This window comes from Amborella trichopoda, chromosome 12, assembly GCF_054954075.1.
Source record: "Amborella trichopoda isolate Santa Cruz 75 chromosome 12, AtrichopodaSantaCruz75HAP2 v2.0, whole genome shotgun sequence".
NCBI lineage: Eukaryota > Viridiplantae > Streptophyta > Magnoliopsida > Amborellales > Amborellaceae > Amborella > Amborella trichopoda.
In genome coordinates, this window is record NC_142347.1 from 13,117,869 (window position 1) to 13,141,922 (window position 24,054).

Here is a 24,054-nt window from a genome sequence, read left to right on the forward strand (position 1 = left end):
GTGGTTGTATGACTATGGAATAGTCATATAATTTTGGGGCCATGTAAAGGACCTATTATGGGGCATGTAAATGACCTTTTTATAGGGGCATGTAAAGGACCAAATTATTGGGGCATGTAAAGGACTTGTTTTGGGGTCATGTAAAGGACCTATTTTTAGGGTCATGTGAAGGTCCGGTTTAGGGTTTACTTGAATGTGACCTATTTACGGGGCATGTAAAGTACTTTTTTGTAAATGCCTTATTTTTTCATATATGTCATTCATGTATGCCATGTGGGTTTATGTGGATAGTGAAATGCATTTATATCCAGATAGTTCCCGCTTTATTTGGTATGTTGAGCATTCGCTCTCTCTCTTGCTCTCACTCTCTTCCCTCTCTCCCTCTCTCTCTCATATTACTAGCATAAACTAATTTTCAAATAAAAAGTGATCTGACTGTCTACAATCAGTGGACATAGATCGGTTCATAAGAATAACTGATTCAATATGGAAATACCAATCTGCTCTTAATGCTTGGTACAGATCTTAGAAATCTGGTGGAGACACGAATAGATTTACATACTGATCTAATTTTGGCACAATTTGAAAACATCAAGAGCTGTTCAGGAAGTTTATATAAAACTGATAACAGACGATTTGTTCAACCAGTTGTATTTTCATTCAATTAAAGATTCATGGAAAACAAAGTGAATTTGAGGTCCTCTGGTGATATATTCACAAATGAAGGTTTTTGTTAAAGTGGAGACAAAGTCTGATCACCTAAACTTCAAATTCATTAAATGAGAACTACAATATCCAGAGGTTTCCCTTAATCATTGAATATAGTAACTGACCATTGGCATATTGTTATGTATGTTAATCTCATTTACAGCATATGCAATGACATGCATCCATTCGACATTCTGATCTTAGAGGAATCTATGAATCCGATTTACATTAATAGTGCTTCAAACATTTTGATATGCACTAAGATGACATGAGAAACCCCTAATGCAGAATATAACGCAATCTCATGAGAGAGGATTCATATTGAGATACTTGACAAATAGGATATTTTCTTGAATAAAAAAAATGTAAACAAAAGTTGAATTTCTCTTTAATGGAAATGAGTATACAAAATTGGGATGTTCCCACCATTAACATGACAAAAAAATAAATATAAAAATTCATCACATGTTCTATAAATAAAAATTCAGCACATGTTCTGTACTACTACCCCGCTCTTCAGATAGACCACCGTCGTACAAAACTACACAAAATTTCACCACAGTGTGGAACAAGCACACTGTGCCACATTGAATCATATCAAACCCAACATTGCGTAGCAGAATTTGTCTCCATTCTAAATAAGTACACAAAGCTTGAATACTGGTAACTGGACATTAAAACATTCTCAAATTGTTCATACAAAATTTGAGATCCAAACCTCCCATTACAGAAATAAGAATTTATATCCTTGATGCTCCAAGATGATTCCAACCACTATCTCAGTCAAGCCCAATGAGTTGCTCATTCCTATACCCTCATCTTCTGAACACATAAATAGAGGCACACACTCTCCATTACAGTGATAAACATTCATGTCATTTATGCTTCGATGATGATTCACATCACTGATCTCAGATAAACCAAATGAGCAGCCCATCTCGATATTCTCATCTTGTGGATATAAACTTTTTGGCCTAGACTCTCCATTACACAAATAAGAATTCATATAATTGATGCTTCCCAGATGATTCCAGTCACTGGTCTCAAACAAGTACAATGAGTTGCTCATTTCTATGCCCTCATCTTGTGGACACAAATATAGAGCCTTACACTCTCCATTACTAAAACAAAGATTCATGGCATTTATGCTTCCACGATGATTCACATCATTGATCTCAGATAAACCAAATGAGCATCCCATCTTGACATTCTCTTCTTCTAGATATGAATATTTTGGCCCATATTCTCCACTACATAAATTGAATATTCATGTCCTCAACACTTTGTTGATGAATTAGGTCCATACTATATGGCAAACGCGATGTGCTCGTCAAGTCTTCATGTGAATTCTCTTGATACAAAGTTTGGTAACTAGACTCCACAGAGTCCAAATTAACATTATTGTCGCCATTTTCTGGAAGCATTGAAGCCTTCTCACACAACCCCTCAGATGAAGTAAACATATTCTTCCAATTCTTGTATTTCCATTTCAAATATATCCATAGAATGCACGTCCAGTTTAAATAGCTTTGTCGCATCTTCAAACTGGCTTTGGATTTTAGAGTGCAGGGTTCTTAAGTATTGCAAGTGTTTCCAGTGAGACTCATGCAGTAACTGAGGCCCTTGCAAGTATTTGGTTATTATATCATCTATTGAGGGGTTTCCATAAATGAACAACCTGCCTCCCTTAGAAAAGTGCCTGTCAGTGATGCGAGTTTCCCAGCCTTTCAAAATAGGCCCCCTTTCCTTTTAGAGAAAGAGACATGTCTCTTATTCTTGTCAAAGATTCTTGTTATCTCTTTGCGTTGATGACTCATCAGTAACAATCAAGTAAAGAACCAGTAATGAACCTGGAATGATGGCAACAAAAAAACACCCTATTTAGGGAATGGAAGATTTGAATAGAACAGGGTATCTAAATTAGTGAACCACATTTCCAGTCAAATCCACTGAAAATTTTCATATTTCACAATTTGGCACTTTAATACTATATAGACCCATTTTTCCAAATCTCTGGTTAATAATGAATCAAAATGCAATCAAATAATAATAATTCACAAAATGAGACGATATAGTGAATAAGACCTACAGCTAGTGTAGCGCGACATGGTTGAGTTACTCGGCTAGTTTTGCTGCACACCCATGTAATACACATTTTGTATATTTATATGGCTATTTCAAATAAAAGGCTTTTAAGTGGCAGGGGGAAGCTCATAGAGCAAGGGAAGCTGGAAGGGAGGGGTAGAATAGATTGAACCTTAAAAGTTACAATTAACCACTAGAATAGACTGAACCATAAAAGGAAATAAGAAAACATCAGCTTCACATCTCCACATGAATGCTAATAACTACCAAAGCATAACATCTCAACTTGAATGCTAGTAACTACCAAAGCATAATATCTCAAGCTGAATGCTAATAAATACCATTCAATTGTACAAATACTTCCACATTCTCCTCCAATAATAATTGGATCTATTTCATTATAAAAAATACTAAAATCTTCAACTTAGACTCATCCCAAAAAAACAAAACAAAAGAAAAAAAAAAAAAAAAAGAGCGCAATTAGAAATCATAGTGCGTACGGGAAAAATAAACGGATGAAGTAAGATGACCATTGGCCAACTTTTCTATATAGGTTGTGATATAAAATATTCCAGTAAAAAATATGACAAACTTTGTTCACCGGTAGCATCTATATGAGATAAAACAATTTCTTTAAGTTTGAGAAGTCAAGAAGCATTTTGTTGAGATACCTCCATCTGAATACTGATTTGACATTATCTCATGATCGACAAGGTATTGTATTAGCTTGCACAACACCAGGGCAAGGTAGTGATCCTCCTTTTTCAAAATGATGCTTGTAAGATAAGTTGAAAGGGCTCCAAAAAGATCTTCATGTTCAAATAACCAACAACGATTTCTTATAATTCTTCGAACTGCTTGACTTCACTGCCTACAACAGAGCCCCTCTTCAAAGATCAATTGGAAGGAAACATATACTTTTCAAATTTTAAAATGATGATGAGGCAAAGTATATTACCTTAAAAGAAACTACATGACAAATTCAACAGACTAAAAAGGAGATACATAAATGGAAGTATAAGATCTAATTAGCTTACATATGAAAGTTTTGACATTAATATGCAGTTTACACAAAATTACAATTGCAGGATAACTATATAATAATTAATTGTAATTATGTGACAAAAATAATATGGATAATTAAGAATTACTTAATCTATTTGGGATAACAGAAGAACACAACTCCAAGTTTTAGAGGCGTAGGGAAACAAATAGGAAACTAGAAACTTGGTTTTCAAAATAAAAACAAAAGAGAGAACAACTTGATCAAGCAATTTTCAAAGCAAAACTGGATGGTTGTTACATATAAGGCAACATTGTTTACATGTTGGATCATGGGGATGAGCACGTCATTCAATGGCTCACCCCTCTAGAGACAAATGTAGGCAAACCACTTCAATTTACACAGGCACTCCTCTAGCTAACCTGAAACTAACCAAAAATCAAATAACTAACAAAAGGTAGAAAATTAAGAAGAAAACCAAAACCCTGATTATTGTAGAGAGAGAGAGAGAATCAAAGAAGCATCTAAGGCAAGGAACTTGTAGAAAGAAGAGAATCAGGGACAATCATTTTTTTGTCCTCCATCTAATCTGTATATCAAAGGAAGGAGCTTGTAGAAAGAGGAAACTCCAAAAATTTGGGGTTTTGGATCCATATTTGAAACTGATCGAGAGAGGTCCTTGGCTGCGACGCACAGAGGGTTTCTCTCTGTGTGGGCTGAGAAGGATTCAATGGCCGCAAGGGAGAGATAAGGATGGCCAAGCGTACACTGACTGTAAATAGAGAGAGAGAGATGCACAGCTACTTCAGTTAGAGAGAGGGAAGCCTCCCAAAGAGAGTACGCAGCTATTGCAGGAAGCTTCGCAGAGAGAGGAGACGGCCGACAGGATTCTTATAGGCTTTGCAAAGAGGGGAGGGAGCGAACGAGAGTGAGGGGAACTTCGCAGAGAAGAGGAGAGAGGAGGGCAAGCGAGAGAGAGAGTGGAGGCTTACATAGCAGAGGAGAGGAAGCGGGTGGAGGGGTAAGCCCAAATTTGTTTTGGGTTTGAAGCACTTCAGCGAATCACAACCGTTGATTTCAATTTCTTTGAGCAAGAGGTTGGATAATTAGGTGCGAAATCACTGTAGATTCTCGCCAGTAGATGATCAGCTATATATGTATTGGAAAGGATCCTATCGTCCCACAGGCTGACAACTACAGTGTCAGCCAATGGCGAATATTGAACCTAGGCTCAATCCAACGGTCACGACTTCATTTTGTATTTGAATTTTCAATTTTTTTTGTACAAATCCAAATCACTTGAAATTTTGAGCATCAATTCTTTGAAAATAGGAAAATATAATAAAATTATAAAAAACTAATTTTAAAAATATAAGTTGACCAAAATACCCCTAAAATATTTCGGAGGTATTTTGATCAATTTATATTGTTTAAATTTATATTTTTATTTTTATTAGGTGTGCCTTGATGAGAATAATGAACACCTAAAATTTCAAGTGATTTTGATTTGCAAAAAAAAATAAAAATGAAAATTTGAAATGATTTTGATTTGTAGAAAAAAATTATAATACAAATGCAAAATGAGGTTGTAATTATAAGAACGGCCCAAAATTAATCTGTGCCTTTGGTTGACATTGTAGTTGTTAGCCCGTGAGCTGATAGGATCCATTCCCTCTATATGCTACAGTGATTTCTCACAAAGGGCAATCGCCATCCAAAAAAATTGGACGGCGTGCGCTTTTCAACTTCCACGGACCTTGCATTTCCATGGCGGGTTCCATCAAAGACATACTAGCTCCATGGTGATCCAAAATTTCATGCGATACCGCAACTGATGGTGTCGTTTGATGCGAGTCCGTTAATTAAACAGCCACAGACATAGCAAATCCGTGACAACGGTGAATCACTGTAGCATTTCCTTATATATATATATATATATATATATATCAGCGTATGGGTGTGTGTGTGTATGTGTTTTGTGTGTGTGTTTGTAAATTTAAAAGGTTAACCGGCCATCCATTCACCAACTCGAACATAAATAATATAATGAGCCAATCTCCACCACCAAATAAAGATAGAAGGCTTGTTTATTGTGTACTTGACAAGCACGTTTATAGACATAATTTATGAATAATGCATGAAAGATTTATCATACTACATTATTCTACATTTTGTATGCTAATTAGTAGCATAGTAGAACGGGTGTCAGTGGGTCAAGCAGCTAAACCTAGAACAACCCTGCATGGCCATGAAATTCACCTAGTGGCTAGGCGGTGTTGTGCCTAGGCTGGCGGCCATGGCTCAATTGTAACAGGCCCTCTTTTTTTTAATCTCAATTTTAAATTTTAAGAACAATCATTTGTCTTGCAAAATTTATAAGGCATGGGCGGACCATCTACTCAAGAACCATGTTGGGCATGGCCAATGGTCCCTTATTCTTGGTCCAACCAGGTTCGATCTTTAAGGTCCAGTGCTAAAATCGAGCCAAACCTAGCATGGCTAGGCGCAACCCATTTCAACAGGCAAACAAGTTTATTAAGGGAAAATTTCTATTATATAGTGCCTCCTTTCTAATAGGTCTTGAAAATTTCCTGACTGATTTTCATAGCCGCCATTAATTTGCAGCTTTAGTTTTATACTAGTTTTAAGATTCACTTCTACTAGTTTGGTTGATGTCAAAGTGGTTTTGACTGGTTTCGTTGGCCAACTTGATTTTGAGAACTCTACTTTATTTACTTCCAAATTTGAGTTGAACTAGGTTAAATGTTTAAAACAATTGATAAACAAGTATAATTCTATTAGAATAGACTGATATGGTTATATGATTTTCACAACAATTATCTAGGATCTCGTGAATTTCAAAATATTTTTGGAGGAGCTAGAAATGACAAGAAAAATAAATGGCGAATGAAATGGTTTGCAATTGATAGTGCCAATTTGAGGTCACCACCCAAAAGCACCGAAATTACTTTACCATCAATTGGCAAAGCAAGAAGCAGAAACGGATCATGGGTCCTGATTCTAACCCATAGTTTAAATATACATATATTCATTGGTCTCAGTATGAACATTCTCTTAATTCCAAAAGTAGTTGAAGTTATCATGCAATCAGGATGTGCTTATGCCATTGTCTTATGGTACTATGGCTCCGAAATTAAATTGGAAACACTAACAACAACCTACATCGCTTTATATTTCTAATATGTAGAATAAAATTCACACTCCAAACCTCGTGCTCCATGCTTTACTCACCATGATTAAAGTGGTGCACGGCACAACTAGGACATTCATCGTTCTTACTATTGACGAACAAAACTGAAAACAACTAATCCAAATTTTTGGCCATTAACATCTCACTAATAATTGACAATGAGTGTCATGAATAAGTACCACGAAAGGCCTCAATAGCACAATATGGAGTACTTTCCTCAAGCAAGAAACTCAATCTTTGTGTTTGGTATTTTATCCTGATAACAAAAAGAGTAATTAGAGGCAAAAACAACTAATTTATTTTCTTTCTTGGCATGTTTATAAGGTTTGACATTCTTCTGTGAAATTTATGTTTGTGATATGCAGAAATGAACCTTTACCAACTAATTGTTAAGATGAAACGAGGCTCAACAAGTTCACTGGATATTCAAAATTTATGTAAACTCATTGGTTTGATAGTTGCTCGCTACCCATTTAAAGGTAGCTCAAATGAATTTTGATGCATCTTAAACTAAAGGGACAGGTATGAAGCATCTTAGCACAATACTTATGGAACTGTACTTCAATCCAATTTAGTTTTATAAGTACATTTCTTTATTTGACTATAATGTTGCTTATGTTTTGGGTGTACGTTTGCCCCATGATACAAGGGGAAGCACATTTGAGAGCTTCATGAATGAAATCAGAGGATAATGTTAGAAGATAAAGGTTGATTGGATGTCAATCCTACATATGCTTAGCAGACGATAGGTCATAATACATGAACAATCAACCTGATTTTGGAATATATTTGTGAGATACACTTCAAGTATGATAACGGGGTGTACCGAAGCAAGGACCTACAATACAAGGCCCTTATACTCCTCGGTCACTATATGCATCTTGGCAACCAACCAATTATAAAGGCTACCAAGACCATCTCTTTTTATGACCATACTTTGGGACATATATTTCTAATGGCCTCTCATGGCTCGCCACACGATATTGGAGGAGTTTGGATACGGTTAATGTTTTTTAGAATTCATCCTCTGCCAAAGAGGAGCAACTGGACATTGTGAAAACTCATCAAGTCGTATCAAAATAATGTGGAACTTTGTATATATGGTCAATGAGGCATCATATTCTCTAGCCCAAAAATTATATACATTAGATCGCATCCAATTTGTTAGTCGCCAAGATATGCCTTGATTGCCAGCCCCATCATGATATTTGGGAAATTGATTCGAAACTTTTGGAATCTCATATGTGAGGCATGATAACTTCCTCTTTGAAGTTTCAAGTTATTTGGAGACGCTTGAAGCCTTATATAAATCAATAAGTAGCCAAGACTCACATTTTTTGTTTGCCAGATGTATATTATGCAGCCAAGATGATCTCTAGTCACTAAAATTGCTACTTCTCCCATTCTATACGAAGTTTTTTGCATGAGGCTTGGATCGTTAGATTCCTAACATGAAGTCATATCAACAACAGAAGGATGGATCCTTATGGGGCTTCCATAGGAGAGAGGCTAGCCTTGCAATAGAAATCATAAAATTGTACAAAGGCTTGACTGTCTGTCCAAAATATCTCAAAAATATACAAACTATTTTCGTCTCAAATTTTATAAAGTTGTGCATCATGAGCCCTTCGACAAGATTATGAAACTCACAGGGTCTAGATTACCATGAGACAAATACGGCTGCATTTGCAATGGCCAGATCTGCTATCACAAATTGCAGAAAAAATTGGTCGAATTTGGTCAGCCATGTCTGTCGCATTATTGATCAATTTAAGATGACACTTAGACCATTGGGTTCATCTCTGAATTCACTGTCACATGAAAATTTTGAAATCCAAAGGATTTATCATGAGAGAGTGGCATCATTTAGATTTGGACAACTAGAATAATAGGCAAGCTTGGTTGATGACAAGTCCAGATAACCACTCTTTCGTATTATTTCAAACAATTTCACAACAAATATGCTGGTTTCAGATTTAGGTTTGAATATTAGGATGTTTTGGGTTTAAACTTGATGGAAGCGCATCATTTAAAACATCTAAAAATACTTTGATTTCAAATTCAAAAGGATACTTATCCCATCGAACCACTTTATGAGAGAGAGGGTAGTCAAAGATTTGGGTGGCATCATGGTTTCTACTCCCTATAAGTATATTTAAACTCTTTTGATACAGTCGAAAATAGATTGATCATTTGATTTTCAGAAGTTCAATATTTCTTCCACATGATTAAGAGAAAGAGAGAGTAGCAGAGAGGGAGAGATGACTTCTGTACCCAGTTTTTTTTTTAAGACACCAAGCAAAGAAGAAAGGCCTTGATATAATCCCATGTGAAGACAATTACGGAGAGAAAGTTGTTGATCATACAATCACTTGATGCCTAGTCATATGAGGGAGTGGGGCTCAGGTAGTACCGCTGTATATATGCAGGTATACAGGCTTGACAAACTTATTGATACTGAGGTTTCATGTAGTTTTTATATATGCTCTTTCCTAAGGATTTGTATATGCTTCACAAATCATATAAAGAGTAATCTAAATAGTAACAATAATTGAGAGTTCCTAAAGCTCCTCATGAACCCCAATTTTATGTACAAAACCCTTTTATTTCTAATACATGAATTTAATGTGAAGTGGGCCCCAAAATATACTTGTTCTTTGGTTCCAATTTGGAGTCATGGCATTGTAAATCTTTTGTGACACATTTTTGGGTAACCAATATGGCCCTCGATGACAACTAAAAATGCAATACAAAAAGCATATGTCATTTTAAGTGTTGTTTGAGGCATTTATGTTGCTACGGTTGAGTGGACATAGCCCATCCAGTTGAAGTTTCAAAATAAATGGAAATACTTGCGACCTGAAGAAAGACAAACATGCAATAGACTTGACTTGCACCTCCCATTTCCTATGCCAACTTACTACTACCCTCAATTATGTTCTCTATATTTTTCATCCGTGCCTGCAATACCTCTTAATGAACTCAAGTTTTTGTGTTCCTTATTTTGCTCTCGATTTCTCTCTAAATTTTACTCAAAGAGAAGCATCGTGCTTTTAAACCTATAAAATGGTCGGAACTGCTCATTTCATTTGTCTAATCTGTGTTAGAAAGCTGAAAATAGGGTGAGCTTCAAATGAAGAAGATAGAGAACAAAAGAAGCAGATGAGTAACTTACTCAAGGAGAATAAGTTTCAACCACCAGTTTTTTAAGCATGGGACCGCATGGTGGGCATGGTCTTGCAATGGAAAAGGAAAACCCAGCAAAATGTCAAGTTCACTCAACTTTCAAGTTTTGTGCATGTCAAAGGGGTTCGTTTCATGGATCAATACCAAATTGAATACAATGGTTAATGATCAAAATGTTGCTCATGAGTTATAGTCGGCACAAACTAGATCCAATTTTTGTTTGGGCTTCTCACTATCTAAATGGACTTTTAAGCTGAAATTTTATCGCTATGGTCCTTGCTCAAAGCCGTAAACATCAATATAATTCGTCGTGGGGTCCATAACAAGATTTGGATCAAACCAAACCTTCACAATGTCCAAAAGACAAAGGTTGCTGAATTTTGGAAAAAGGGCCAACAAAAAGCTCCCCCAATCTTTGGCGATTTTGATCCAAATTTGATGCAAAATGCTCATTGAATGAAGCTCTCAAGTTCATGATGCCAAACTAAGAAAAGCCAAATACGATCCCAACAAAATTAGAGAATTGGATGGATTCGGGGATGTTTATGAAGTTTTTGGTCCAAATTTACAAAAGTACTCATAATCCTCTCAATTCTTGTAGTTTTGGGTTAAATTTGATGCAGAATGAAATGGAAGTGGTGCTCTACAATTTTACAGCGTCAAAAAGGCCACAAACAAGTGGAAAATTGGTGAAATTGGTGGTGAACTAGATGGGCATAGAGAATCCCAAGCTTTCCATGGGTACTTGGTGACATTTTCACCAAAATGAAATTAACGAATTCACCCTTTTGGTTAACAACGAGAAAGAAAGATAATTTTCCACCGATGTATCATCTCTCTTTGATTTTGTAACCATGTTTCATGGGAGATCTATGAATATTTCTTACCACTCCATTTGAAAAGAAATTGGAAAGTTGAGAAACCTAGGTGAGAAAGACTTGTGGTCAATGTCTTCCCCCGAACTAATCCTTAGTGTGAGAAACATTTTCCAAAATCCCAACCTAGTCCATGGCAAGTAATTTCTATTTGTTTTTGTTATGAATTTTAGTTGGATTGGCTGAAATTATTTACTTTAGATGGTAGGAATTTGGGAGTACTTAGCTTTCGAATATGTTGATCTATTTTACCCCAGACATGATGAGAGCATTATCCTTGTCATAAAGAATGAAGAGCTCATAGGCCTCACTGAGGAGCCATTTTCTCTTCGAGTAGGTTACTTGCCAGAGTATTTTCAGCTATATCTTCTTGATTTGAAGGTTTGCTCACCCCATTTTCTCCTTGCTAATGCAGTTTTAGACCAAAGAAATGAGCAACTCAAACCATTTCGAAGGCTAAAATACACAATTCTTCTCTTTGAGTGAAAATGAGAGAGAATGAGAAAGTGAAACCAGTGATGGAAAAAGCTGAGTTCACTAACTGGTCTTGCATAAATGGCTGACAATTATAGAGAATGGAATCAACAGTAAAAGGAGATTTTCATAGTTATACATGCACATTTTAGCAAAAGAAATGGGTCATGCAAGTACAGTATATTGCAAGTTTTGTCTTTATCTTTGTCACAAGTCTTCCTGTGCGTCTTGAAATGTCAAACACAAGTCCTCTTTCCACTCAACCGTAAAAATAAAAAATCCCCTAACGACATTGAAAACGACATCTTCGTTGCATAATGCATTTTTAGTTGTTCATTAAGTATCGTATGAAACAGAATAGCAAAACAAAGGAATGCACCGATATAATTAAGGGAAAAAGTTAATATAAGGTTGACAACTTAAAATCTAGAATTAAGGTGCAACTCTAAAGTCATTTGAAAAAGGTTGTTTGATGTTGAAAAAATATCTAATTGACCATCTTGATATCGAAATGTATGTATACTGAAAAAAAGCGAGGTTTTAAGTCCTAAAAATAGTACAACATGCAATATATTATCTGGACAATCAATCTTTAAGGCTTTCATTTATTTATAAATTTTCTTGATTTGAACAATTTCTTTAGTATAAAAATGTATCATTTGAGATAAAAATAGGTTTTATCATCATCTTAGGAATTTTGACACCAAAATTATATCCCATTTGCAACATGTGGAAACGACACCTTAATTAAAAAAGAATGAACCATAGTTCTTTGAATAGTTTGCTAAGGAGCACCATATCCATCCTTTTAACTAAAATGTATGGAGATTCAAGTGGGCTACATTTTCAATGAGTAACAAGCAATCATCAAATCAAAGATTTTACATATTTTCACAAGAAATTCGAAGCCCCAGTGAACTTTTAGAGCATTGTTTCTGCTTAACAAAGCAACCATTCTGATGCATTTATCCGCAGCATTCATGTTTAAATTTTATTGGACAACGTCCTATTTTACAAGCAAGCCAAGAAAAAAAGTTAACATAATGCTTTTCACATCTCATTAATCTTTTTGTTATCTTCATTAATATTTGAAAAACAAGAGAATTATGGATCACAACAACTCAGCAACCGGGCTTCCCTTTTATGATCCATTCGGTCATGTTAGCTAGGATTACGTTAAAATTGAGAAAAAGTGATTCATGAAGGATGAAAAAAGAGTTTTGAGACAAAGAAATAGGACTATAGGCTTAAAAAAGGTTTTGAGGATAGTAAACTAGAAAAAAATAACTTACTTGGAAATCTAGGCCCTCGAGCTTTCCTCAACCTTGGAATTTCAATTGAATCACATAATTTCTTGGTCCTCAAAAGGATTTGACCTAGGAGTTCTCCTAGGGTTTTCTTAACTTAAACATGAACAATAGCTTCAACTCTAAATTTCTTTTTTTTCTAGATCTCCAATGGCAGCTGGAATTCTAGGTTATGAGGGCTTAGGGTTCCTATAGAGGGAACCCTAGGAACATGTGCAAACCACCCCCTAATTAAAATAGAATGAACCATAGTTCTATGAATAGTTTGCCAAGGAGCACCATATCCATCCTTTTAACTAAGATGTATGGAGATTCAAGTGAGCTACATTTTCAATGAGTATCTAGCAATCATCAAATCAAAGAGTTTACATATTCCCACAAGTAATTTGAATCCCTAGTGAACTTTTAGGGCATTGTTTCTTCTTAAGAACGCAACAATTCAGATGCATTTATCCCCAGCATTCACGGATAAATTTTATTGGACAACATCCTATTTTATAAGCAACCCAAAAAAAAAGAAGTTAACATAATGCTTTTCATATCTCATTAATCTTTTTGTTATCTTCATTAATATTTGAAAGACAAGGGAATTATGGATCACAACAATGCAGCATCCGAGCTTCCCTTTTATGATCCATTGGTAGTGTTGGCTAGGATTACGTAAAATTGAGAAAAAGTGACTCATGGAAGTCGAAAAAAGAGTTTTGAGACAAAGAAATAGGATTATAGGTTTAAAAAAGGTTTTGAGGATAATAAACTAGAAAAAAATAATAACTTACTTGGAAATCCAAGCCCTCAAGCATCTTTTCCGCAACCTTGGAATTTCATTTGAATCATAGAATTTCTTGGTCCTCAAAAGGATTTGATCTAGGAGTTCTCGTAGGGTTTTCTTAACTTGAACAAGAACAAAAGCTTCAGCTGTAAATTTCTTGGTTTCTAGATCTCTATGCCCATCGGCTTCGGAAAATTTCGGAATGTGGGTTATGCATTTTGGACTCGAATGATTTCCCATAAACTCCTTCTACAATGTCATTCTGTATATATGGGAGGAACCCTAAGTGCCCCATATTTCTCAAAAGAGACCCTCAATGCCCACAAAACCTTCGAATCCATATGCCTTTTGACCCTACATATCTAACAGCCTACTGAACCTCCATAAACCAATAAATTTAAACCTTAATCCATTGGTCAATTGGACACTAAGATCAAATCCTTTTGAAGACCAACAAATTCTCAGGTTTGAGTGAAATTCAAGTGTTGAGGAGAAAGACACCTCAACTACTAAGTCTAATCTAGGCCACCAACTATGAGAGCCAAGCTTGGGGGTCTGCCTTGCCATTCAAGTTGTTTTTTTTCTTTTCTTTTAATATCAAATTTATTTTCCTTAAAACACTTTTTAAGCCTATCCTTATGTTTCTTTGTGTTTTCATGAGTTTTTTTCCTTTGGTTTTACGCGAACTTAAGCCGATATAGCTGATAGATCATGAAAGGGATGATGTGAGCCTGAACTAGTGTCATCCATAATTGAAATTATAAAGTAGAGGGGATTTCAACTAAGATCTTCCTCGATTTGGTTTGCAATGGGACATGTTGAGCATGAAATGATGTGGAAACAACCGAGAAAACACCCTAGGATCAGCTCCAAAGGGCTACTTCTATGAAACAAGAAACCAAGGAATAGCATTTGTGAGGCACCAGAAATGACTGGGGAGTAGGACATCCTGGCAACATGCTATACGTTATTGGATATGTATTGCTAATGATGCGTAGTGGATTAATGGTGTTGTTGTTTTCTAGCACTCCCAAAATACTTCCTAGAAAGCATGTCCTTCTTTTTGCTCCACTATTATCCTTTTAGTTTGATATGTATTTATATATAACACCTATACTATGCTTCCATGGGACTACACTGTCCACTTACTCCTTATGGTAGAAAACTTGGGAAAAATTTTAAGACCCAAAATTTTGTGAACCACCTAGACGTTACCAGACCATTTTGATAAAAGGCATAAATTTAATTTTGAGCTTTACACATAAATCTTACCATTAAAAAATTGGACCGTTTCTATTCAATCTTGAGGCATTATTTGTTTATTGCCCATGGAGAATGTGACTTGGAAATCCTTTTTTTTTTTTTAAGCAAATGGATTGAAGAGGTTACATTCCAAAATTTGGGATCCTAGAGATGCACCTTGATTGGATTTTACCTAAGGGAGTGATTTCAGCATCTCATTGTCATATAATGAAGGTATGCTTTTAGAAAATCATATTTATGGTAGTTATGTAACTTTCATAAACCGTCGATTTAGTGAATTTCAAGATCTATGCCTCTGTAAACAAAAAATCAATTTTTTCTTTTTGAACATTGTAGATCTAATGATAATAAAATCATCAAACAAAATTTGGAAACAAAAGAAATCCTTCTGGAGCTTAGATCTAAGCATCTCACTGAAAACGATGGCCTATATTATTCGGGCAAAAAAAATATCTTGAAGGGTGTTTTTTAAAAAATTTCTTTTCTGTGATTGTCAATAGATTGAAAAGAGTGTGTATTTAAAAATTGAGATCAAACGAATGGCTCTAACATAAAAAACATTAACTGAAATAAAATTTAGTAAAATAATAATGTTTTCTTCTTCTTAGTGCTTTGTGGCATAAGAAGCAGCAGACAGTAGAATTGCATATATTGAAGACTTTTCCGAAGAAAAATTCCTATTAACACATGTTCTATACATATGAATGAATGATACTTAGAAATTTGCAAAAAATAAATAGAAGATCTGCGAAAGAAAAATTTTAATTAAGAAAATTGTATCACCATGGAATCTTGCAACATTTTTTGTGAAAAATACAATTGAACGAGAGAGGAGTACCAAGATTAGTAATTTATAAACCATTAAATAAAGTACAAAAATGGATATGACATCCCAGTCCTAATCATCAGGCATTTATCTCTAGAATGCATAATGCAAAATTTTGCTTAAGTTTGACATGAAATCCGAAACTTGGCAAATACAGATTAAAGAATCAGATAGATAAAAGATTGCCTTACAATCCTTTTGGGGCTGTAGGAATGGAATGTTATGCCATTTGAATTAAAAAATTTTGCCATCTGAATTTCTAAATATTATGAATGATATATTTCCCAATTATGAGGACTTTATTGTAGTTTATATTGATGATGTTTGATATTATCAAATTCCATTGATGAACAATGGAAATATATTATTATATTATATAATGATGTAAAGACTAATGGTTCGGTTGTTTCATCTAAGAAGATCAAGTCTTGAAGAAAGAACTACGTATCCTATTGAAAGAGCTATTAGTTTTGATTTCAAATTCCAGAAAAGATCATTGATAAAAAGTAAATTTATATATTCTTAGGACAAGTAATTACGTTTCTAATTATTATCATAATTCGGCTCAAGAGAGAAACACATTAAATTTCGGACTTCGAAAAACATTAATCTGAATTGACTGATCAAATAACTTTCGCAATCAAAAAAATCAACACAATGGTAAAATCTCTACCAGGTGTAGCTATTCCCGATCCATCTGCATTCAAAATTATTGAAACATATGCTTCAACAGGGAAATATGGTGCAAGACTCTAACGTTAAAAGAGATTTTAGCTATGGTTAAGGTTGCATTAAAATTCTAAACTGATATATTAAATTAAAAATTTCTACCAATAATTCATTGCAAGCTATAGAAAATCCCCTCAAAATTCTGGCCAAGGGCAGTCTTAGAATCCCTGATTTTGAATCCTAAGCACCACACAAACTATAGTAAGTCCAAATAAACCTAGACCGAACTTATTTCTCCCAAAACATTCCAAAACATAACCCAAACTCTAGTAGACGTCAAGATCTTTCCAACGGTCCAAAAATCACTTAAATTGGATGCATTGTGGAAGAGTAAGAAGCCTCAGAAGGATCTAAAGGGCAAAAGACCAAAATAATCTTGCACCAGGGTCACATGCCATGCGACAGGGCCCATGCTATGCACAACTGTGTGCGACACTATGCATTGGGCAGCGTTTGGCTGCGTCTCGGGCAACCCAATGGGCCTAGGGCGGTGTATTTTTGCCCAATTTTGGTGATAAACATGTTTTAAGTTGGTAAAATTCCATATATTCCAGAAAAATACGAAAAATTCAACATCTTTGATTTAATATAGACCTTTAGGTGAAATTGGTCAACTTTCAGTCATAACCCTAGCTCAAGGTTAAACTTGTTAAAAATTATTTCCACTTTGATGGTAATGCCATTAGAAAGTAGAACGTAATGCCATTAAAAATTAGAGATTTACTTTTTGCTACTGAAACCATTCCAAAGGATTATCTTGGAAGATCTTTCAACTTTCCCATTAGAACAATAGGAAAAGATTACTTTTTTTGATGAACAAATAGTACTTTTTTTACAAGACATTAAAAGTGACTACATAGGAAGTCCTTTCGGAAGATAATCAAACAAATGCATCAAAGGTGATATCTTCAGAAGAATTTCATGAAAAACCTTTTTCTCTCAAGAAGTCTAAAATTCTACCAAGAAATTACAAGTCCTACTTGACATACAATTATTTTAATTATATGGATGCTTGGAATTACAATTTACTTATTCAAAATAGCTATTAAATCATTCATGGATGATTCTATCTACGGAATCGTTTATTCAAAAAGAAATTCCAAACTAATTTGAATTGTAGTGGAAGGAATTTGGAGCCATTTCTACTATTTTGCAAGAAAGGCTTAAAGATTTTGCCTAAAAAAAATCTCTGAAGCCTCCTAAGCTCCCTTTTCAGCTTCTAATCCATCTCTCTATCACCTCTCTCTCTCTTCTCCAAGTTTTAGCCTCTAATCTTTCAACCCCTTAGTTTTGTGAAGCTGTAAATTATTAAGTTGTCTTTCTAGGATTGCTTTGTTGAAGCACTATTTCTATATTTCATGTTTCATCCTAACGAGATAAGTAATTTCCTTCAGCCCCTTTATCCAACGCCAGTATTTCTAAAAATATGGCTATGATACCATGATATAACACACAAAAGGCAGAGGAAAAATTCTTATTCCTATTGACCAATTTCAACCTATGTATATAACACAACTAGAAGTAACTTGCACCACAAGTTAACTTGCACAACAAGATATGTTACAATAAGTAACTTTATATACATGATATATATAAAATAAATAAATGATCTTCAACTATCTCTACACTATATGGTCAGGGTAAGCAATGTCTTGAGATACATGTGTGTTAAGGCCGAAGTTTTTGCCTAAGGGTCTAAGGTTAATGTGTTCAGGCAGGGTCCAAATTTTGTTCAGCAGAATCTATGCATAAAGTTCAATGTTCGGTCCTGAAAATGATGGTGTGCGACCTCTATTTATAAGTATTTGTCCACCTTGATCACCGTCTAGATTCTGGGATCACATCTGGGCCGTTTACTACAAATGCTATTGATGGTCCACTGTTTGCATCATTGCCCGTTATGATCATGGTTTGCGTAAGACTCCTGATTGTATGGTTGACGTGATTTTAGGCGGTGGCGTGTCAGCTGCTTAATGATACTGACAGCAACATTGGCTTTACTATGGGTGTTTTCTAGTTGCAATCTAAGTGAAACGCTATTGTGGACACCACCGTTGAAGCAATAATGATTACTTTCCACTACCATCTGGCCATCCCGAGATGCGAATTGCGAACATAAGAGTTCTAGAAGATTAATCTTCTATTACAATTTACATCAGCTGGGAACCATGTTGAATACCCTTGATTTGGGCTTTGAAGCCCGTATATACGATTCTAAGAAAAGGAAAATATACAAACATATAAAAACAAAACAATACCAAAGGCAATATGAGCTCATATACATGGACCTAAAAGCAGGGGTACTATTCCTTCGGTCTGCTCCTTCTTTGATATCCGACTTCAAGTGAGTCTTAGTTTAATAGCATCTCTCTTTCAGATTCTTGCATTGTAGCAACACAACTACAGTATCAATGGGCTGCTCAACTTACTAAGAATACAGTCACTCTCCTATCTCTTTATCTCTGTCACGTAAATATCATTGCATATAATGATCCAACTACGTCAATCCTACAAAATCAAACCCCCACCTCATTAAGGAATGAGTTTTATGTAAGCATTCATCTGTAGATAATCACAAAAGCTATCGTCTTTATCCATCCATGACCATATGTCTTTGTCCTCCACTATTTAGCATGAGATGATAACCATGTATATTGCTTGAATTTGAATGTCTTCATAGGTGTTCGGTGGTGATCACCATACATATGGTCAACGATTATCTCTTTGATATTCAAATTTAAACTCACATCTTCCCATATTTAGCAAGGATATAACTGAGAAAATCAAGGAATCTGTTACTTCCTATACATGGTCGGTCAAGCTCATAGAGCATAGTCCTGCCATGTCTTTATATTTATTTCACCGCTTCTTGATGACGAAACCGTTGATCATAAAATTTAAAAAAATGATAGAGGACTCAGAGACGAACAAAATGGTCTAAATCTCGCTTCAATTGGATCATAGATGAGAGAGAAATTGTTCATCAAAGTGGACCTTTTTCTGCTAGAAACTCTATCAATAGAATAACAGGATTTACGGGCTCAACTACTCCTTTCACAAGGATTAATGTAATACCATACCTTTTAAGGGGTATAAGGTTATGAGTTTGGAATCCAATGGTCCTAGTTCCATGATAAAATTCCTTGTATAAAGGGAGAAGCCACAATTTTGATGACTGGGGGACATCGTGGCTATGAATAGCTTATAAAGCTCTAAATTGCCAATGGATATGGATTAAGGGCAAAATAATCTCCGAATATTTGTAAAGCTCTTGGGTGAGGGATATAATACATCAAATATGAAATCCAAAAAGTCTCCGCTCAATTTCTAACACAAAGTTTGGAGCATCGCTTAAGACATGTTTTCACCGCCATTGTATACGGATGCTGGGTTTAAGCCTACTCCAAATGATACCCGATTTATATAGTTATTGGACTTAAATGCATATGAGTTGTCATGAAATATATTTGTAAAGATCTACCTCATTGTGATATTTGTAAGAATATACATCCTTTTGATATTAGTATATTTAATGTCTATTGTTATTCCAATTATTATTATTATTACTATTATCATTATCATTATCAATATCATTATCATTATCATTATCATTATTACTCTAAATATTTACCACAAAATATAATCAAAATTATTATATATTATAATATGATATTGACAATCGTTACATACAATAACATTATATTTTTATTCAATATTATGCTTTTATCACAATATGTGAATATCATGTTATCTAAATAACAAAATAGTATATACTGTTAATTTTTATTAATATTATACTAGAAAAAATAAAATAAAATCAAAATTTTGTATATTTAGTGTAATTATGATATAATAATAATATTTTATATATTTAGCGTAATTATGATATAATAATAATATTTATGTGCATTATTATTTATAATATTATTATTAATATAATGATCATTTAAATATATTATATTATATTATTATATCTTGCTATTCAAATACCATATTATATTAATACTAATAAAACATATTATATTATTGTATAATTATTAATGAAGGACTAAACTGAGTCCAGAACTAGCCATTACCGTGATATTCATGAAGGCCATGAGCTTCTTCTACTGGGCCATTGGGCACCAAGAATTCATGCTCTGTTGACACGTATAGCTATGAGGCCTTACGTGTCTTAGCCTACATTTGTGGGAATTCCACATATCCAATGGTCATATCCATATGAACATAACCCTCCGTCCAAGAATCATATCAATATGAACGTAACCCTTCAAAAACCCGTTGGAGATCAAGGAAGCCTTTCGTTTATCAGAGACCAATTGGAGATATACAATGGTTACCCTTTATTCTCCCTATAAAATGGGAAGCCCGAGAGAGGATGCGTACAACAAGGAAAAGGCCAACATCTCTCTAATAGGAGAAAGGACAAAAATCCAGTCTCAGCGATCACCGGCCTCACGAAACGTTTTCTCTGATCTCAGGTTTTATCTTATACACGCTTCATCAAATTTTGCTAACAATGGTATCAGAGCAACCTGGTTCTATCTTCCCTATTTTTACTCCGAATTTTTTTTAATGATAGAGCTTCTATGACTTGTTTGTCACGATCAATGCCAAAATTTTGGGTATTAATCGTGCTTCAAAATATCACCTGCTCCTATCTTATCTTGGTTCACATTTTAATTAATTAAAGGATAAGTATGCATGCACTCCTTTGTTGAGGATTGATGTCATCTATTCTGATGAAATAGATCTGCCAAGCTCGAGTCATCTGTCTGGGACAATTGTTGCGTTGGGTTAATGAAAAGAAGGAGATTTCTTTGTTATACGAAAACAGAGAGAGGTGTGAGGAAGAGAAACCCTATTCTCCATTGTCAGTAAAGAAGCTCTCATCTTCCCGTGCGTAGTCACGTTGCCGGACCACGTATATCTTTGTGTTGTGGTTGGTTGTCTCTCTCGTTTGTATTTATTTTCTTCTTTCTTGTTTCGTGGATTATTTTTCGTTTCTACATCATTTGTATTAATCAATTTCAAATCACCTCTATTTCATTTTTTATGGCTTTTGGTTTAGTGTTTGAATTATGAGAATGATTTGGCTCCGTTTACGGTTCTACTTTATTTGATAAGAAATCGATATGAAATTTACGTTCAACGTATGAAATAATTAGAAATTAGATCAATCCCAACAATTGCATGTTTTCACATATTATTAATAGAGTGTGGAATGGGTTCTCATTATTACCGGGAGACTTGGTGGGCTGCCGTAAGGATCATATCATGATATTTTTTTTTTGAGGATAATGTTAATGATGAAGCAGATGAAATGGTTTTCCCAGTTGTAGTGCTTGAACCATAATACCTCGTTTTTAATCTTTATTTTTTCTAATTGCGCTGCCATTGATGTGGACCTGGAATAGCACGAGATTTCCACCAACTTGGATAATTTACACCAATATCTGACAGTAGTTGTTACCTTTATCTTTGTGGTTTTTTCTTTACAATGCCTGTTGTATCCAACTACACGATTTTGCTCATATGAAATGATCGAAAACTGCAACAAGGTTTTAGAACTGTTGCATCGATTCAATTCATGTCCCATTCCTTGAAATTGAAGGGAATTATTGGAGAGACAGAAAGGGTTTATTTCTGGTTGTTGCGGTCCCCAAGTTGTCCAGTGTGTCCTTATCACCTTGCCCCTTGGTTTGAGAGACGTGCCCCTAGCTTCTAATATTTTTTTTTTGTTTCTAAACAAAATATTGGATCCCTTTATATATTTGGTTAATAGCATATATATCTTAATCTTTAGATATTGCTTATAGTAACTAAAAGATATAAAACGATGGGCAGCAGCCGTTTCTTTTAATCTTGCGATGTGGCCATCGAGGCATACCGTTTCTACGGCATACTTTATTTAAAGCCGTCAGACAAATGGAGAGTTTCTCTACAGCCGCAGTATTTGAGGTGGAAATAATTGGCCAAGTCCCCCAGTTTCAATTTTCCAGTTCACTCTCTCTCTCTATCTTGCGATGCTACTCTTTTGGGTTTTCACAGAAGTGTTGTTGACGCTTTGTGATATCTGAATTGTGTCTCCTTGAGCCATGTATCAGAAGTAATTTTGTTGGAGAGGGGAATTGACATGGAGTTTGAGCTTGGTTCCACTTCCATTCTCGTGGATAAGGCCTGGAAGGGAGAGAATCTTGAATTTCTACAAAGCCTTTTCCCCTCCTCACTGGTGCATATTGCAGTAGAAATTGCTTCAATTGCTCTATATCTGTGATCTCAAACAATTGTTGCTCCTGTGAAGAAGGGATCCCACCATTACCATACTGCACTTGCATAACTGCATGAGTCGCCACAAATTATCTCCCATAGATTTCAAGCTTTGTTGTATCAGAACCATTAGTATTAAAAATTTAACTTATTATATGCCAACATTTATAGCCCTCTGATTTATCTTTATTAGAACCCAAAATTCGGGTCACCAAATGCCAAATTTACATCCCCAGATTTAGAGTTTTCAAATTCTCCATTTTGCATCTGTTGTGAATTCCTTTTTCAAAGAAATTGAGAGAGTAACCGAAATTGGGTGGCTCAACAGCCAGGGCTCATCTTCGAAACCCCAAGCCGAAGAATCATCAGCTTGAAATGGATATAAAACTAAGGTAGAATACACATTTTCCAGTAACTGGTTTGACAAACCAAGTAAATTTTTTCATTATTTTTCGTTGTCTTGTTCAAAAAATTTCAAAAAATTCAGCAAATCCTTTTGATTTTCTAAAACCAGAGCGGGCCATCTAAAGGTAGCATTCCCACCATGAATGAAGGTCTTGTTTTGCTTCAGTTTTAAAGCTAGGTTAGTAGTAAAGGGTTTTACCCAAAGAAAGAGAATCAACTATGTTGACACTTATTCCCCAATTGCATCGTTTATCCATTAAAATAATTTTAGCAATCATTGCATATAAGGACCTAAAACTATACCATATGGATGTAAGGACTGCAATCCTGAATGGTGAACTAAAAGGAAATCATCTACATAAAGCAACCTGAGGGCTTCATAATTAAAGGCGAAGAAAATCAAGTATACAAATTAAACAAGTCTTTATATAGTTTAAAACAATCTTCAACACAATGGTACCTAATATTGGACTGTTGTGTGTATGTCTTGAAGAGTAGAAGTAAATTCCCAATACTCTCATTATATGTAGATGATATTCTAATAGTTGGAAATGACTTAAAAATGATTGATAATACTAAGTCATAGCTTTCTTCTCTGTTTGAGATGAAGGATATCAGAGAAGCATCGTCCTAGGCATAAAAATAACTTGAGATAGAAAATAAAAAATGTTGTGCCTGAGCCAAGAGAGATATATTGATTTTGTTCTCAAAATATTTAAAATGAAAAATTATAAGCCATTGTCTACTCCTATTGAAAAGGGAGTAAAGTTGTTTAGGAAGGATTGTCCAGTAGAAGGACAAGAAAAGCCTAACGTTCCCTATGCACAAGCAATTGGTATATTGGTATATGCAGCAAGTTGTACAAGGTCAGATTTGCGTTATGCCGTAGGACTTGTTAGTAGATATCAAAGTAATCCAAGCATAGCTCATTGGAAAGCTG

General features: G+C 34.9%; 2 long non-coding RNA genes across 3 annotated transcripts; one reads left to right on the forward strand and one right to left on the reverse strand.

The window, feature by feature from the left end:
* Positions 1-1,345: 1,345 nt before the first annotated feature.
* On the reverse strand, positions 1,346-14,039 carry LOC148779447 (uncharacterized). The gene is made up of 3 exons (XR_016045756.1): positions 13,629-14,039; positions 3,465-3,664; positions 1,346-2,558 (listed from the first exon to the last, which is right to left on the reverse strand). It is a non-coding gene; the product is annotated as an uncharacterized LOC148779447 (long non-coding RNA).
* A 6,667-nt stretch (positions 14,040-20,706) lies between these two features.
* Positions 20,707-21,493, forward strand: LOC148779448 (uncharacterized). 2 transcript variants are annotated; one of them, XR_016045551.1, is made up of 2 exons: positions 20,707-20,961; positions 21,191-21,493. It is a non-coding gene; the product is annotated as an uncharacterized LOC148779448 (long non-coding RNA). The 2 variants fall into 2 exon arrangements; XR_016045550.1 differs by having other exon boundaries at positions 20,707-20,920.
* The last annotated feature ends 2,561 nt before the right edge of the window (positions 21,494-24,054 follow it).